The sequence below is a fragment of the Piliocolobus tephrosceles genome, chromosome 1 (genome assembly GCF_002776525.5).
Source record: "Piliocolobus tephrosceles isolate RC106 chromosome 1, ASM277652v3, whole genome shotgun sequence".
Lineage (NCBI taxonomy): Eukaryota > Metazoa > Chordata > Mammalia > Primates > Cercopithecidae > Piliocolobus > Piliocolobus tephrosceles.
This window is the reverse complement of record NC_045434.1, coordinates 146,082,318-146,095,522: the sequence shown is the minus strand read 5'-3', so window position 1 is coordinate 146,095,522 and position 13,205 is coordinate 146,082,318. Positions and strand designations below refer to the sequence as shown.

At 38.2% G+C, this 13,205-nt stretch overlaps 1 long non-coding RNA gene across 1 annotated transcript in view; it reads left to right on the top strand.

The window, feature by feature from the left end:
* Positions 1-1,803: 1,803 nt before the first annotated feature.
* Positions 1,804-13,205, top strand: part of LOC111539629 — a 50,022-nt gene continuing 38,620 nt past the window's right edge. Inside the window, exon 1 of the long non-coding RNA XR_002730738.1 lies at positions 1,804-1,860. This is a non-coding gene — a long non-coding RNA (uncharacterized LOC111539629). The remainder of the gene's footprint in view (positions 1,861-13,205) is intronic.

Below are 13,205 nucleotides of genomic sequence, written 5' to 3'. Positions count from 1 at the left end.
CATATTTTGTATAATTTCAAAGAGGGGAAAGTAAAAATGCCTGTGCTTACTTTCAACAGATCAACATGATATTTTTGTGAAAATGAAACACATCAGGGGTAGCTTTCCTTACACATTTGTTTAGACCTACAAAAGAAATAATTTCATGACCTACCAAACCATAACTGGATAATATAAACCCATATTCTTCCAGTTTTGTTTATTGGGAACAAAGCTTCTGCTCATGGTCATTCTTCAACCTCTTTTCTGCAAATTCATTTTATTTCTACCATCCTCTTTATATGATATAGATTAATTTAACCTGAATGTGTGTAAATAATGTGTTTAACAACAATCAATAATGCACTCATATCCACTTTTAAGCCCTGCCCTTACTACTTCTTGATGTTAATTTCTAAGTATAGAATACGCTTTTCCCTAAATGCAATCTAGCATGTAATGCACTGGATTTTGGAGAGCCAACTTTATTTAAATAGGATCAGTGACTCCCTCTCAGATATTGATATGCAATTTCAATCCTGTCAGATCCATAATTATACACTTAATAATCTTCTACTATGAAAGGAAAACAGTAATCTGTCTATCTGGCTAGCTAGCTACCTATCTAAATATCAAGCCTGCCTGTCTCTCTATTTGCCATGCCCTTTTAACGTTTCTTTAACATGTTCTAATAGATGGAAGTCTGGCAAGAAGATATAGGTCTTTGTTCACAGACAATAGGAAAAAGTCTAAAATGTATAAGCTCAGTTTCACTTAATTTTAAAGATGAACAAACAAGGTGCCTCTAAGTGAAAGACTAGAATGAGTTTAATTAACAATTAAATGTCCCTTGATGAGTCCTTGTACAGATTTTATAAGTTGCTATAGTTCCCAAGAACTAAAAAGTGAATCACTATAATGACTCAGTAACATACCCTTTTATAAGTCAGATTTTACCATTTCTTGTTAGTTTTTGATTGAGGAGGACTTCTTTAAATTGTCAGATGAAAGATCATGAAAAAATAATCATTGATGATAGATCACTGTGTGATTTTTGGCATCTAACTCAGGCGATAAAAAACTGGTAAGTTAGAACTCTTCATTTCCATCAGATGATTACTCAGCACTTACATGCATTAAAAGATGGTAATAAAGATTGAACTGATGTTGAATCCTGTTTCATTTCACCATTAAATAATATTCATCCAAGCTTACCTTAACTGAGAAAGAAATATATTGCATTCAGAAGTGGATTTTCAATAGCATTTTACTTTGTACAATAATTACATTTCAAAATTTGAAACATCCATTTAATCAACCATGTACCACTAATAATTGTAACAATAACACAATACAGAAAAATAATTTAATACTTACAGCTTTATGTTTACAAAACAAAAAAAACTTTTTTCTTATAATTTTCAGTTTCAAAATATATTTATAGCAGAGAAATATGATAGGGCTATCAATAAAATATTTCCAAGCATAACATCATATTACATTAGGGCAAAATTATGTGAAGGAAGTGGAAGGAAAAAACTTCACAAAGAGGCAAAATATTGGGTAAAATGTCCAGTCATCAAAGAGCATGGTCATTGATATTGTTTGCCTCTGTGTCTCCACCCAAATCTCATCTCGAATTGTAATCTCCACATGTCAAGGGAGGGATGTGGTGATGATTGGATCATGGGGGCAGATTTCCTCCTTGCTGATCTCATGATAGTGAGTGAGTTCTCACAAGATCTGGTTGTTTGATAAATGTCTGACACTTCCCCCTTCTCACGCTCTCTCTCCTGCCCCCTTGTAAAGAAGGTGCTTGCTTTTGCTTTGCCTTCCATCATGACTGTAAGTTTCCTGAGGTCTCCCCAGCAATGCAGAGTGGTGAGTCAATTAAACATCTTTTATTTATAAAGTATCCAGTCACAGGTAGTATCTTTATAGCAGTGCGAAAATGGACTAATATAGTCATGTATCTTTTAAATAGATGATGGGTATGAAAACACTATGGCATTCAGATTTCTGTTTTTTTTTTTTTTTTTTTTTTAGTATACTTTAAGTTCTAGGGTACATGTGCACAACGTGCAGGTTTGTTACATATATATACATGTGCCATATTGCTGTGATGCACCCATTAACTCGTCATTTACATTAGGTATATCTCCTAATGCTAGCCCTCCCCCCTCCCCTCACCCCATGACAGGCCCCAGTGTGCGATGTTCCCCTTCCTGTGTTCAAGTGTTCTCATTGTTCAATTCCCACCTATGAGTGAGAACATGCAGTATTTGGTTTTCTGTTCTTGTGATAGTTTGCTGAGAATAATGGTTTCCAGCTGCATCCATGTCCCTACAAAGGACATGAGCTCATCCTTTTTTATGGCTGCATAGTATTCCATGGTGTATATGTGCCACATTTTCTTAATCCAGTCTGTCACTGATGGACATTTGGGTTGGTTCCAAGTCTTTGCTATTGTGAATAGTGCTGCAGTAAACATACGTGTGCATGGATCTTTACAGCAGCATGATTTATAATCCTTTGGATATACACCCAGCAATGGGATGGGTGGGTCAAACGGTATTTCTAGTTCTAGATCCTTGAGGAATCGCCACACTGTCTTTCACAATGGTTGAACTAGTTTACAATGCCACCAACAGTGTAAAAGTGTTCTATTTCTCCACATCCTCTCCAGCACCTGTTGTTTCCTGACTTTTTAATGATCACCTTTCTGACTGGTGTGAGATGGTATCTCATTGTGGTTTTAATTTGCATTTCTCTGATGGCTAGTGATGATGAACATCTTTTCATGTGTCTGTTGGCTGCATAAATGTCTTCTTTTGAGAAGTGTCTGTTCATATCCTTTGCCCACTTTTTGATGGGGTTGTTTGTTTTTTTCTTGTAAATTTGTTTGAGTTCTCTGTAGGCTCTGGATATTAGCCCTTTGTCAGATGAGTAGATTGCAAAAATTTTCTCCCATTCTGTAGGTTGCCTGTTCACTCTGATGGTAGTTTATTTTTCTGTGCAGAAGTTCTTTAGTTTAATTAGATCCCATTTGTCAATTTTTGCTTTTGTTGCCATTGCTTATGGTGTTTTAGACATGAAGTCCTTGCCCATGCCTATGTCCTGAATGGTATTGCCTAGGTTTTCTTCTAGTGTTTTTATGGTTTTAGGTCTAACATTTAAGTCTCTAATCATTCTTGAATTAATTTTTGCATAAGGTGTAAGCTTCAGCTTTCTACTTATGGCTAGCCAGTTTTCTACTTATGGCTAGCCAGTTTTCCCAGCACCATTTATTAAATAGGGAATCCTTTCCCCATTTCTTGTTTTTGTCACATTTGTCAAAGGTCAGATGGTTGTATTGTGGTAAAGATCAGATGTGTGGTATTATTTCTGAGGGCTCTGTTCTGTTCCATTGATCTATATCTCTGTTTTGGTACCAGTATCATGCTGTTTTGGTTATTGTAGCCTTGTAGTATAGTTTGAAGTCAGGTAGCCTGATGCCTCCAGCTTTGTTCTTTTGGCTTAGGACTGTTTTGGCAATGCGGGCTCTTTTTTGGTTCCATATGAACTTTAAAGTAGTTTTTTCCAATTTTGTGAAGAAAGTCATTGGTAGCTTAATGGGGATGGCATTGTTCATCGCATTTGTTTAAAAATGTAATGAAACACTTCATATTGCTGGACACAGTGGCTCATGCTTGTAATCCCAGCACTTTGGGAGGCCAAGGTGGGCAGATCACGAGGTCAAGAGTTCGAGACCAACCTGATCAACATGGTGATATCCCATCTCTACTAAAAATACAAAAATTAGCCAGGTGTGTTGGCATGCGCTGGTATTCCAGCTACTCAGGAGGCTGAGGCAGGAGAATCACTTAAACCTGGGAGGCAGAAGTTACAGTGAGCCGAGATCATGTCACTGCATTCCAGCTTTGGTGACAAAACAAGACTCTGGAAAGAAAGAAGAAAGGAAGGAAGGAAGGAAGGAAGGAAGGAAGGAAGACTTGATATTTATAAGTATTTATAATATGCTGAAATTATGTCTTTGCACCTACTTAAACTAATAGTGAAGTGTTTTAGGTAACAGCCTAAGGATATGTACGGGAGTATCTAGTCTTTCTTACTTATTTTAGGGGACAGAAGTAAGAAAATTTGAAGACCTCTGGCATACAGAGACCAGCAATTAGCCAGTTTACAATACGTAATTCAGGGTTTCTTAGTGATGGATGCTATCTCTGCATCAGTGAAGAGATTCCGCATTCAACAACAGAGGGTATTTTACAGGATTCCCTGGTGTTCTTGGACACAGGACACCATTTCTCAAAGGCTGATCACTGCATAATAATAACAACAATTATAAAACTGCATTCAGCAGCTGGGCACAGTGGTTTATGTCTATAATCCTAGCACTTTGGGTGGCCATGGTGGGAGAATCACTTGAGACCAGAAGTTAACATATTAGTTGCCGAACTCTACAACTTACAAACTCCTGACTCTGTAGGTTCCTGCCTGAATCTGTTGCCTGTAGACATAACTACAGATTGTAAAAACCATGATTATTCTGGACAGATATAAAGCTCTTTGCATTGCACACAGCAGCAGTGGAAAAAACAAAATTAATCTTGCAAATGTTATTGAAATGTAAATGTCAACATATTCTCAATTGGGTATGAGCATTCACAAACTTGTCTTCAGGCACCAGGGGTGCTCAGAGCACTTGAAAAGGAAAATCTCAACTCTAAAAGACAAAAGCAAAGATGCAAGCAGTTTCCTCATGTTCTCTGTTTGCAAATGTGCTTAGCATGGGCTCTGTCAAATCCTTGTTCACAGAACCCAATTTGAGTCATTCTATTTAAATAAGCTGTTAGTGTCCTCTCTCTTACTTTCTGTGAAAAAGTGACTATATCACTGAAACTGCTCTTATGCAAGATTTTCTCCATTTCCTGCCTCCAGCCTCGCAAGCTTTTGCCCTAAAATTGATTCCAAAAAGCAGCCAGGACACATACCCATGGAAAGGGTGTTCTGTGCCAATCCAGCCTTCCTGAAAAGCAAGCAGTCTCTTTGCTTCTGCAATTTCACATGATCATACCATAAATAGTCTGTGATCGATACTAGTATGCTTTTCATTTACATTTTACAAGGTTGGCAAGGCCACTCTCAAAATAATTTCACCAACCAGGTGACATGTCAAGGTGTCTCTTAGTTGTGTACCTAAAGTTAATTCTTTATTTTCTTAAAACAGCCAAGAAGGGATTCTGAAAATAGAAGAGGAGGCATCAACACCGTGAACATCATGGCTGACTTATTTTGTGAGAAGGATAAGCCTAAAGTAAAAATCTTGGATTTGCCTCTGTCCTTGAATATGCTATCTGGAAAGAGTTTTCTTAAAAGTTTTGTTGTGAACACATCCATTTCCCCAGTATAGTTGAATGCAGGGTTTAATAAATAGAATGAATCTAGTTTTAGTTCCTGTACTGCTTGTACTTTCAATAACCTCTATATTTGAATAACACATTTCAGTAGATACGTTTATTAGTGTTGACCTTGTAAGTTGATGAAGAAAGGGTAGTACTACCAACGCTGAGAGGATAAAGAGAATTCTGTGTGTTTTACAAACATATATTTATCATTTTGAATTTATATACAGTCAAGGATGCAACTCCTCCTTCAATTTATATAAACTCTTGATGGTTTCTACAGGTATCCGTCCCTGTAAATATTTTATTAGCCGAGACAGAGCATTCACATACATTCTCAGTAAGAAGCGATTTTAAAGTCAGAAGTTCAGAACCATTAGCAAGTCTTCCTGCAATGCTGCAAAGTAATGGAAATTCTTAGACAGACTCAGCCAGTTTGGTCTTGTTTAGTGAGGGGATGCTCTGAGTAACGCCATCTTCAGGTACCTGTAAAATAACAGTAAGATGTATCCCTGAGGGTCCCCGTCGCAGTTGCACACCGCCCCATCAGGAGAATCATTCATGACCACAGCCCCTTGATACTCACTATCTTGGCTACGTTGAGGCTCCAGGAGCAAACAGTTTAAAAGCTGCTCATCCACCATGATGAGTTTTGAGGTGCTTGGAACTTCTCAGAAAAGAGATCTATTACGGGCATTAATCTTTGCATCAGTAAAGAGGAGCACGTGGCTACAGAGGCCAGAACAGTTAATAGTCTGCTCTGTTAAGAGGGGAAGGGATAATAGATTAGAGAGCGCTTAATATTGGCACCACTGAAGGCAGTATGGGAATTAATAGGTCTGAGTGAGGGAAAATCTTGTGCTACTGCTAGCAAACCTCCTAAACCCTTAAGCTCCCTTCAGAGAATATTGCTTTCCTCTTAGGTCTTGCCGGAACCCTGGCCAAACCCCCAGTATAAGTCCATCCCTCCAGACCTATTGAGTGGAGCTATTACGCTTGCATAACGTGCACACTACAGGTGGAAAGTTGGGGTGAGTGTTTACTAGTGTTCTCAGGTACCCACTGTCACTTCACACAGGCCTGCATTTACCCTGTGTAAAATTCATACTTTTGGGAGGTTGATCCCACTAAGCTATACCACAGTATACTTGGTACACTGTTGCTTATGGAGCCCTAATGTCATTTTATTTCATGGAAGTCTCTAGCTTTCACTATCACTCTCCGTTCCAACTACTGCCATAATTGTAGGATATTTCAGGATCCTGGAGGATAGAGTGAGCTTACAAGCTTCACAATTTCCCTGAACTTTCTAAATTCATTGCATTTCTATCACCTAGGATGAGACCTATGGGTTCTCCTTTACCTCTTCCTCTCTATATTAAGCCCTACCTAATTCTTGATTCTTGAATCCATCCCTACAACCATGCCCCAGTTCAGAATATTGTGTCTCTCCACTTCCTAATATCTTCATCCCATCTCTTTTGTGCATAACCACCAATATGATATAGTTTATTTAAATATAGCCATGTCAGCTGGGCATGGTGGCTCACACCTGCAATCCCAGCACTTTGGGAAGCCAAGGTGGGTGGATCACTTAAGGTCAGAAGTTCGGGACCAGTCTGGCCAACATGGTGAAACCCTGTTTCTACTAAAACAAATACAAAAATTAGCTGGGCTTGGTTGTGCACGCCTGTAGTCCTAGCTACTCAGGACTGAGGCTGAGGGAGGAGAATTGTTTAAACCCAGGAGGCAGAGGCTGCAGTGAACTGTGATTGTGCCACTACACTCCGGCCTGAATAAATATAGCCAGGTCAATTCTTTATTTAAATACTTTACTTGCGTTTTCTATCAATTTTCTACCAGGTGGTATTCAGGATCCTTACCATGACATAGCTCCATGAGTTAACTCCATCAGTAGCTGCCCATTTATCTTTCCAGTTCATCTTTCCATGCTCACCACTCTCTGTCTTAGACTTTGTGGACAGCAAGATTGAATGGCTTGTAGCTGTTTGTACATACCATTCTATGCCTTGCTTCCATGGTTTTACTCATACTCTTCCCTGTGCCTGGACTGCCCTTCCATTCTCCCCATTCTACCTGAATGTACCCCTTAGGATCTACTATGTGATACTCAGTGGGAAGGCTTCTCACACCCCTAAGTTCAGTAATCTTCCTTCAAGCTCCCAAACTAATCTGGGCACCTTTCCAGCAGTGTACTCACTACTTTCTACCACTTATTCATTGGAATTATCTACTTATGTTTATCTTTCCTTATCTAGACTTAAACTATAAGTTCCTTGAAGTCTTAGAAGGCATCTTATTCAAATTCCTATTTCGATACTTGGCACAAAGTGGTTATAAGTGAAAAATAATGATAAAAACAGAGACAAAATAATGAGAGCCCCTTATGCACAAGGCATTTAATAGACATTTACATATCATGTATCATTTAATCCTCACCACAGCTCTAAAAGCTGTTTACTGTTATGCCCATTTACATCAAGACAACTCAGATTCAGAGAGATGGAACAGACTTAGGATTTGAATCCCATTTATTTGACTTCAGATCACACATTCTGTTTACCACAACCTTCACAACATGTGAAGGTCATCCTGAAAGGATGCTCTGCTTTCTGAATCATAATGAGTTGGAGGGGAATGAGACCTGCTGATAAAGTTAGCACTTTAAGTGTCTCGCTGGTCACCACACTCCAGGGCAAGCACAGCATTTCATCATTGCCTGCATTTCCACATCCTTCACCCATGACAGTCCTGTGGTCATGACATTCAAAGATATTTAATAGATAGACTTACTGGAAAATGTAACTGACTCATGGAGCAAAGAATGGCATAAAGAGCATGCCATTCAGATTTTGGTTACATAAGTAAATTGAAGACATTACAGAAGAGGAGGACCCATAGACACTGTTTTACTTAGAGTGTTTTATCCCCATGATTCGTGGATTTACTTATGTGCAGAATTCTTAAATATGAAATTAAAGTTATCAACATAATTAACAAGTTTAGCATAGCTACAAACTTTATTTTGAAGATACTATAAGTATGTGGAGTCAGAGATATTCCAGAAAATAGAGAAAATATAGGTTTTATATCTTAAGAACCACCACAGTGTAGTTACAATATGTATTGCATAGATGAAAGCTATGCATATTTCAAAACAAAATGTCTGTGACTTAGATTAGCATCTGTCATTATGGCAGCTGCAAACCATCCCCAAAGAGCCTCATCTTTGCGTGGGGTTCAAGCCAGCCCATTAGTCAATATTAGATCAAAATCCCTCTCCATGATACTGGTAAATGGATCTCATGTAATAGAAATGTGACAAATATTTATTGAAAATCTGTTGTAAGATCTGAGCTAGGCTTTGTGGAGGATATGAAGATAGCACATCTCTCCCTTAAGACTCTTACAAAACAGTCACAGATTAACAGTTAAATCAGAATACAAGGTGTTCTATTGAAAATGGGTCACATAGACAGTGGCTATTACCAGCTCCCCTTACCTTGGTTGATATTTCCTCATAGCACTATTTCCTGAAGTTGTAATATATAAATATATATGTAGATGTGTGTGTACATACATTATCTGTTACTTAATGATGGGGATACTTTCTGAGAAATGCATCATTACCAATGTTGTCATTGTGGAAACACCATACAGCAGACTCACACAAATCTAGCCTTTGTGTGTCTTAATGACCATTGTATTCACAGCAACTACAATTCCTGGCACATAGTAGGTGTTCGGTAAATATTTGTTGAAAGAATGAGTGAATTTGGAGAAGAGGGAAATTACTATAAACAGAACTAATTAAAGAGCACGGGGCATTTCATTTAGTTCTTGATAAATGAAGATGATCTGGATAAAGGCAGGGAGCTATTTCAGGATGGACATTTAACAAGGGCAAAGGTGAGCTGCAGATAGACCTTCCTGGCTGGACAGTATTTTTCTGTTGTACATTATTTAGCCATAGGATTGGTTGGACCAAGTAAGGAGTTTTCTCTAGAGTGTAGGCACTAGACCTATTTGAGAGACTAATTCACTCAGGTCAAAACAATTTCTGTTTCCCCAGGTTTGTGGCAGTCTGTATATGCTTGTAATTGCAGTTTCTTAACACTTCCTAGGACTGCATGTTCATTGCCTTGCCTGTAGTAAAGGTCTGTAACAAGGTCTGTTTTGAGCAGGCTGTCAGCACTGATGGGCTAAAATGTCAGCTAACATGAAAATGACACCTCTTCACCAGTGTATTTTGCAGAAAAATCCTTCAGATCAAGGTCATTGACTCTTTCAGTGTGTTTTAATTTTTGTACTTTCCCCCATATGCTAGAAGTTTTATCTATCTTGATTTTGCTCTCGAAGCACCCACAAAGATTGATAATCAGTGACTGAGAGCTCAAAACCCCATACATCCCTTATCAGTCCTCCAGATATGTTTGCATGAAGACTCAGATGTGTGCCGGGCTGGGTGACTTTGTCGTGGAGGTCATCCTCAGCAGGGATTAAGTCTGTATATCTCCACTTGAAATTCTAACTGGGTGATCCAAGTATTCTTATCTCAACTTGGAACATACGTAGAAGCTGTAACATTATTAATTTGTTGAACTTTTAAACATTCTTCTTTGCTCTTGGAGTTTCATCAAATCTGCTTTGTGGCTCAAATTTTTGCTTCAAGTTTTAAAAATGAGCTGCAGGAAGCTTTTACATTTTACTTTTAAAGATAACATTAAGATGGCCAACATATATCAGGGCTTTGGTTAATTTTTAAAATTAACCAAAATGTTGATTGTTTGAATGGACCCCGTTGTTTGAATGGAATCTTCTAGGGATCTCCAGTATATAAAACAGATCAGAAGAGAATTGCTCTGGTTAGAGAAGAGGCCCAGAGCACCCTGGGCTAGGTTCCTGCTCTTTTTCCTCCTACCTCACCCCTGTAGCAGGCAGCATTCTTGAACTCCACCCAACACAACTTTAGAACCAGTAAATTAAAATGACAAAAAGCCAGGCATGGTGGGCTCATGCCTATAATCCCAGCACTTTGGGAGGCCGAGGTGGGCAGATCACTTGAGGTCAGAAGTTCTAGACCAGGCTGGCCAACATGCAAAACCTGTGTCTCCTAAAAATACAAAAATTAGCCAGGTGTGGTGGCATGCGCCTGTAATCCCAGCTACTTGGGAGGCTGAGGCAGGAGAATCACTTGAACCCGGGAAGCAGAGGTTGTAGTGAGTGGAGATCGCACCACTGCACTCTAGCCTGGGCAGCAGAGTGAGACTTTGTTTCAAAAAAAAAAGACACACAAAAGAACATTTAATTGCATCACCATGAAGGCCATAAAGGTGGTCATTCATCCAGGGATCACTCTGTAGTGTCATTACCCTAATTGCACTCTTCACTCCTGACAAATTATGCTACCAATAGTATGTTTATTGTTCTGAAAAATTCTCACTCCACATGTGCTGGGAATTTATGGTAGAAGAGTATAGCCTGCATCATATTCTAGATAAGCATAAAGTATCCTGTCAACAGTATAAATGATTCTTGTGAAAAATGGAAACTTACACTTGCAATATTATTTGTTTTGCCTAAACTCTTAACATTTCAGTCATTTAGTGTAAATCCATAGTTGATGCACAGAACAGGTGACAGATCTGAGTTAGGAAATGTTAACATAGCACTTTCAATGCCACAAGGAGCTCAATGATTTATAACTTCTGTTAATCTTCAGGAGTCTTCCCCACAGATCCTACTGGTTAATGATGCTATTGCTACTCCTGCCCCGATGGTGCAATGTCGCTATGGAACTTGTTATAGGGAGATATAGTAGGCGCTCAATGCATATTGAACTTTTCACAGGCATGGGATCGGTGAGAAATTAGGTTTAGCTTTCACCCTTTGATCCTCTTCAAGAGACATGCTCCTTTCATGTCACCTACAAATAAAAAGTAGCCAGTGTTGCCTGCTATTAATTGAATTTGGAATCATAAACTGTTGTGTAAAAACACTTATTTAAAATAATTTTATAAGAATGTACCAAGATATCATATAATTAATTAAATTTAGCAAAGGGTAACCTTTATGTTGTGAGGAAGGTCATAGGTTAAAAGGATATACAAGGTTACCCACTAGATGAGAGAAGAAGATACTAGAACATATTTAACTTTTATAGCATTTGACAAATTTTCTACTTTTGTATCTTTCATAATGTACATGTTATTATAGCATCACAAGTACATATTAATAATTTGTGAACCCATACATTTATGTTTGAAAGATTTTACTAATAGTCTATGAGAACCACTTCATGTGGCTCTCACTGCACAAAAATGAGTTCCCCATTTTATTGCTCAGTAGTTTAGCTGAATAAGAGCCAAAGAGAGAGGCAGAGAGATAGAATGAAGACTGGTACCCAACAGGCCTGTGTTTAAATCCTGGCTTGACCAGTTGCCACCCTGGTCATCTAGAACAAGTTTACATCTCTGAATATCAATTTCCTCATCCATGAAAAAGGGATAATAATGTCATTATTTTACATTGGGTAATTTATTTACAGTGTATACTAGAGTATTTCACACAATAAATAGTATCTATTATCATCTGTGAAATTCACTATTCAAGTTGTCCTCCAATTTGTCACATATTCAGCTGTCAGTAAAACACAGTTACATTAAAAACATAAATAATATCTAGTCCCTTGGGATAAAAAGAGGTCCAGATTTTCTCATTCTTTTCAACTCTTTAGCCATGGAGGCTACATCCTGCACTTATTAATCTGTGCATGGAGGGAGGAGGACCCCTGATTCTTGTCTTTGATAAGCTCTGCTCAGCCATGGCTGGATTAATGCATGTCCACATCCACATTACAGGATTCAGTAAGAAAAGAAAGTCAGCTCACACTATGTGGTTAAAGATAATGGAAATATGCTTATTAGAAGTCTTCCAGAGAGAAAATTTCTTAATTATTTGCTTTTGATCAAAATGAAGGTAAACAGAAGCAATTCTGAAGCAAGCCTTGTTATTGTGTTTTTCTGAACACAGTATGCAAGTCTGACAATTAGGAAGTAGTTTTCTGCAGTTCTTTCACATTTGTTTGAGTCTCACAGAGTTTGCAACCAAACTAATAAAGAAGGGAGCCAACTCACATAGTTTTTAGAAGAAAGTGATATATAATCATGGAGTTTACCAAGAACAAATCTCATCAGAGTAGCTTAATTTTTTAAAAAAATTAGTTACTAGTCCAGTTAGTCAATAGACTGCGATAGACACAATGTGTGTGATTTCAGAAAAGCATTTGCAGGATATATCATGGCAATTTTATAGTCAACATGAGGAATGTGATTCTGACCATGCCAGGATTAGGTAGGAAAGATAGTAACCAGTACATGCAGGACATGGAGTGACTAGGTTTGTAACGCTTTGAATGATTGCTTGCGGGGGGATGGTTAATGATGTAATTTTTTGTGTGTGCAACAGGGAAATCCTAGTGATCCTTATGGTTTTAGTGTTTAAAATATTCCTCAAATAACTACAGGTTTCAGAAAAACCTGGTTGCTTTAGAAAGGATGTAGCCATGGTAGAAAATGCAGTCAGACAATCTACACAAAAAGAAACCTAGACCTCCAGTTCCAAAATGGCTGCATAAAAGCAAACTAGCTTTACTCCCTGCAACAGAAAATTAAAAAGCAAATTTGTGGTGCCGAGATTACCACCAGCAGTATCCCAGAACTCATATGAGAGGAGACAGTTCCTGGACCACAGAGAAGTGAAACAACTTCCAGCACACAGTAAGAGAATCAAACTTCCATA